Source organism: Lissotriton vulgaris, chromosome 1_1 (genome assembly GCF_964263255.1).
Source record: "Lissotriton vulgaris chromosome 1_1, aLisVul1.2, whole genome shotgun sequence".
Lineage (NCBI taxonomy): Eukaryota > Metazoa > Chordata > Amphibia > Caudata > Salamandridae > Lissotriton > Lissotriton vulgaris.
This window is the reverse complement of record NC_141685.1, coordinates 1,647,858,874-1,647,864,873: the sequence shown is the minus strand read 5'-3', so window position 1 is coordinate 1,647,864,873 and position 6,000 is coordinate 1,647,858,874.

Here is a 6,000-nt window from a genome sequence, read left to right as displayed (position 1 = left end):
TGTGGCGAAAAGATTGGGCCTCTAAAAATAAAGCGGCATATCGATGTGCTATGAGGCTTTATAAAGTCTCCCTGAAAAAAGCCCAGGCGGCCTTTTTCGAGGAGAAAATTAAAACGCATTCCAACTCGTTTAGGGAAACTTTTAAGATAGTAAAAGGACTCCTTAAGGCACCCTCCCCCCCTATTATGCAGGAGGGCTCAGAAGCTAGATGTAATCAACTAGCGGACTTTTTTTATACTAAAATCCAAAATATTCTAGAAAGTCTACCATATAGTGTGCCAATTCCTAATTCTGATGACCAATTTGCCCCTACCTCTGGCCCTTTTCTGGATTCTTTTACCTGTATATCCAGGGAAGATTTTTGTAAAGTTGTGTCCTCCATGAAAAGTGGCTCCCCGACTGATCCCGCGCCTATGTATATTCTTAAGCGGATTTCCGATACCATTGCCCCCTTAGCAACTGAACTTTTAAATGCCTCCCTCACCCGTGGTGTTGTTCCCCCTAGCTGGAAGCAGGCCATGGTGAAGGCCCTCCTAAGAAAAACCAGGGCTGGACCAATCTGACCTGGCCAACTTCCGCCCAATATCGCTGTTACCAGGCCTCAGCAAAATTGCGGAGAAAATGGTCAATCAGCAGCTCTCCTCTTTTTTGGAAACCAATAAGCTGCTACGTAATTCCCAAACGGGCTTCCGCCCTGGTCAGGGCACCGACTCTGCCCTGATAGCTGTGGCCGAAGAGGCAAGGTGCATCTTGAATTTAGGAGAATCTGCTGTTGTGATCCTCCTGGATCTAAGTGCAGCTTTTGACACTGTGGACCATGGAATCTTAATTCAGCGCCTCGCTAGACTGGTAGTATCTGGCATGGCCTTGCAATGGCTCACATCTTTTTTGAGTAACCAAACCTTTCAGATCTGGGAAGGCAGTGCACTTTCCAGATCTACCCCTCTCCAGTGTGGAGTCCCTCAGGGCTCCTCTTTGAGCCCTACTCTTTTCAACGTATATATGGCCCCACTGGAGGATGTGATTACTCCTTTTGGGATTAAAATAGTTGCCTATGCGGACGACCCCCAACTAGTCGTCTCGCTATCCCAACAAGAAAGGTGCACGGAAAATCTATTTGCTTGCCTCTCGGGAATACACTCCCGGATGACCAGCTCTCGGCTCAAACTGAACGGATCCAAAACAGAGATTATGCCCGTGGGCCACCAATTAACATCTTTACCCACGTCCATCTGGCCTCCCTGTCTGGGTGATCTCCCCACACCGAAAGACGAAATTAAAAGCTTAGGGGTGTGGTTTGAGCGGGACCTGACTTTCAGGACCCAAGCGAAGAAAACAGCAGGCATATGTTATGGCCTACTCCGGTCTGTACGGAAGGCTCTTCCACTCTTGCCATTCCAGTCCAGGAAACTGCTAATCCAGTGGTTAATATTATCTAGACTGGACTACAGCAATGCCCTGTTTTTGGCAGCACCCGAGGCAACCATCAACACCCTCCAACGTGTTCAGAACTCAGATGCTAGGTTGCTTACTGGCTCTTCAATAAGATCCTCAACCAGATCTGCACTGAGATCTCTTCACTGGCTGCCAATACGTGAAAGAATAAAATTTAAATCTCTTTGCATCACCCACAAGTCACTTCAGGGTAAGGGACCTCCTATTCTTAGGAGTATGATCTGCCCTTGCAAGTCCTCTCGGGCCCTCCGCTCTGATCTCGAAAATCTGGCCAATGTTCCCAGAGTGAGGAAGGCGCGCTCGGGGGCATCGTTTTTCTGTGAATGCGGCAATGCTGTGGAATGCCCTTCCTGGCAGGAATCGAACTGAACCCAGCTATTTGAAGTTTCGGAAGCTTCTTAAAACATTTATTTTTCCCATTGATCTCTGATTGACGGTACCCCCCTCAGTCTGCTCTTTGTTGTTCAGCGCTGGGACGCTCTCGGGCAGCCATGCGCTTTATAAATCTAATTTCATTTCATTCATTTCATTTCATAACTATAATTGGATATTGTCAATGTTCAAGGGATCCAAAGAAGTCACCTGCGATTCCCTTCCATACATGCTTTGGAATATTAAACATGTTTAATGGATGCTGGGTTGTTTTGGGAGATAAACAGTTGTACATATGACAGTCCTTTAATTCCTTTTCAACTCTATTGTTGCGGGGATTCTGATCATACACAGAACTGTGCACAGAGACCCAGAACCTCAGTGAATTGTGGTGGACCAAAGAACTCACCTCAGTACCTAGAACTCCCAACCGACTAGCATCAGTGTCTCATTAGCTCTTCGTCCTATAGCCAAGGTACCAATGATTAGACAGCCCAGAACATGTGACTTAGGTTACTCTCAGGAATTATGGGAATCAAAAACACTCTTTTGTTTGTTATTCTCATACCAGTCCACAACGTGAGTAAATAGAGACACAGAAAAGTTTAAAATGTTTATTTTAACAATGTGCTCTAAGATGCAGTATTTTTGCTAACATAAGCAGGCATATGATTAAAAATAATATGATCAGCATTGTTACAATTCCATAAAACACAAAAGGAAAAATCATATTATAATGATAGTGGAAACAGGTCCTAAGGTGCCTTGTGTACCACCCTCCCTTGCTAAGGACTAGAGGCCAGATGTAGGTAAATCACATTTACCGATTGTAAAATACCGAATTTTACCGATTCAGTATTTTAAATCGGTAAATGTGATGTAGGTACCAACATCTGGATTAGTTACCGATTCCTTAAGAATTCGGTATTTACCGATTCGGTAAATACCGAATCGGTATTTGCTATTGAATCCTATGGGCCTTGAAGCCCATAGGATTTAATTCCAATACCGATTCGGTATTTACCGAATCGGTAAATACCGAATTTGTCAAGGGTGCAGGGGGTGTCACTTTGACACCCTCTAGCACCCCCAAAACGGGCATGTGTGCAATGTGGCACACAGACATGCCCTAAGGGCACATCTGTCTGTCACATGGCACATGTGTACATGCACAGATGTGCATGTACACAGGAATCGGTATTTTACCATGGATTTGTATTCCATGGTAAAATACTGATTCTGAAAGCCATGTGCCAATGGAATATTGGCTACCCACATTGCATTTTCGGTAATTTTACCGAATCGGTAAATATTACCGAATCGGTAAATTTACCGATTCGGTAATATTAACGATTCGGTAAAATTACCGAATATATGCCCCTACATCTCCATAGCCCTTTACCGATCGGAAACGGACGAAAATCGATATTTTCGGCCGATTCCGATCGGTAAAGGGCTACCTACATCTGGCCCCTAGTTTTTAAAATAACAGAAGTTCTCTTAGGCTTGAATAGGGAACCCCATAAATCCTAGATCGGTAGAGATAAATCACATCAGGATCTGCAAAAGCTCTCTCTTTTTGAAAACCGATTTTCTCCAAGTGTTCTAATCATGCATGCAGTGCAATATTAAAGGCGCTAGAATTTCAGTCAGCTGCAGCTGCGTGCATGTTGTGTCTAGAGCGTGGGCCGATCAGCCCGAAAAATATCTAATATTGTTATGATAACCTTGGAGGCTTCTGCACTCAATGTGCAGACTAGGGTCACGATGTAAGTCTAGGGATGTTGAAAGCAAGCCATTCGCATGTGAAGATATTCACGCAGTCTAACTTACAACAACAGTTACATGGCTTATGTATGCAAAAGCAGCAAAAAGGTAAAATGGCATTTAAACTTCTAATAAGCCTATGCTAACATAGCAATGTGCGCAAGCAGGGCCCTGCCTTCACTACATTATCATCAAGATGAGGAAACCAAATTCGGTCCCAGAGAGCTCGCTTAGTGGTGACAATCACACAATATCACACATTTGCCACTTCAATGACTTGCTGTCTCAGACTCTCCAGTATGACAATTCTCGAAACTTGTAAGACTATACCTTCTTGCATAATGAAAAGTTAATGTTTCACATTTTTGAATTTCTGATATTCACTGCCCTTTGTAAGAGGTTGAGTGTTTTATTTTATAATTGATGTAAAATAGTGTCTTTGAGTATTAGCACTGTTTGTGGCATCGATGATTTGTTCTACTGATATAGCGGCAGGTGTACTGGACTTTATGATGAAGTTAGGCTTCAGCCATTTTGGAAGTTGTACTATGAAACTGTATTAGTACCCATAAAAAGTAGTCAGCAGGGTTTTGATCTTTCCGTGGTCGGTCCACAATAGTGTAGTCGTATGCCTGACTTTGCAACACCCACCTCTCAATGCGAGGGGGCATCTTAGCTTTGAGATTGCCAAATATGGTAAGCAATGCTTGATGATCTGTGACAAGAATGAAATGCTTTCCATATAAAAACATGTGAAAATGTTCACAAGCCCACACCACAGCTAGGCTTTCCTTTTCAGGTTGTGAATAGGCACATTCAGTTTTGTGACAAACTTCTGAGAGCATAAGCCACAATATGCCTTTGGGTACTTGGATATCCATTGTGCTAGGCAAGATTTTCGCTCAACCCTACTGGGCTTGTGTCAACACAGCCTTTGTATGTAGCTTTTGATCAAAGTATGCCAATACAGTGGCATGCTCATTTGCATTTTTGATCTTCTTCAAGCTTTATTCTCATTCATGAAACAATTGAAATGAAGCGTTTGTTAAGTCTCTTAATGGAGCACTCACTGTGGCACAATTATGGCTGCACCTAGAACAGTAGCTGGCCATACCAAAAAAAGAGTGTAACATTGTAATATCTTGTGGGGGACAGATGGCTGATGCAGCCTGTACTTTAGCCTGATCTGGAGTCATTCCCCATTAGAGAAAATATAGGTAAAGAATTTGAGTATTGTTTTCTGGAACTTACACTTCTCTGCATTCAAAGTAAGACCTGCATGAGCAAATAAACAGCACACTTGTGTAAGAGCTTTATAACGTTCCTTTTGTGTGGCCCCAAAGATCAATATATCATCACTGTAATTGAAAGCATGCCTGATGGTCTGCATTATGTGGCAAATGACATCTACAAACATTTCTGCAGCTGACAATGTGCTGAAACTTAATCTTTTATATCTGAACAAACCAATCTGGGTAGAAAAGGTTGCAATGTACCTGCAACTTTCTATAAGTTCCAATTGATAACATCATCTGTTCAGATCAAGGCGAGAAAAGACTTTGGCCTCAATCAGCTGTGTGATTGCATCAGCAATGTGTTGCTTGCATGTTGTTCTCTTTCAAATGCATTGTTAGCTTGACACATATTAACACAGATGCGCACAGCTCCTTTACTGTCCTTTAAAGGCTCTACCACGATGGGCGAAACATATGGTGTTGTACCTGTAGATCACTCAATGTTGTCATGTGTTAGTAGTGTCTCAAGATCTTTTTCAACAGCTTCCTGTAAATGAAATGCAATTAAATGATGTCGCTGAGCAACAGGACGCATGTCCTCCTTAATATGCAGTTGCACTTTCATTGTCTTAAGTTTATTCCAATACACAAAACTACGATGGAAACTGACTTACTATTTTGCATTTATGTTGCAATTTACAGATAAAAAGTTTCATTTCAGCAGCAGTAATGAACCTAAGTAAATAGTCTCTTGATTTGGCAAGTACGTAAATTGGGGCTTGTACTTTCATCTTTTTGTGCTTCATGATTGCTACAAATGAACCTTGACTTTTTATGGCGTCAATGCAGCCCATATAAACACTTTAGTCTTCAAATGTGGGAGATGGGACTCTAGAGACAGTTCGTTGTATTTTCCCTCAGGTATGATGACTAGCGACGCACCACAGTCTATGATAAAAGGTAAGGAACAACCATTAACCTTGAGTGTGATTTTAGGACCGTGTCTAAATGAATCTTGTGTCTTCCCTTCCCAATCTTCCTTTGACTTGTTGTCAGATTTTACCTGAATTGTCTGCGGGATCAAGAGACGGCCACAATACAAGGTCCCAACCTCCATATCGACCGAGAAGACCCAACATGGTCAAAGTCCATCCTGACCAATGGGGCAGAA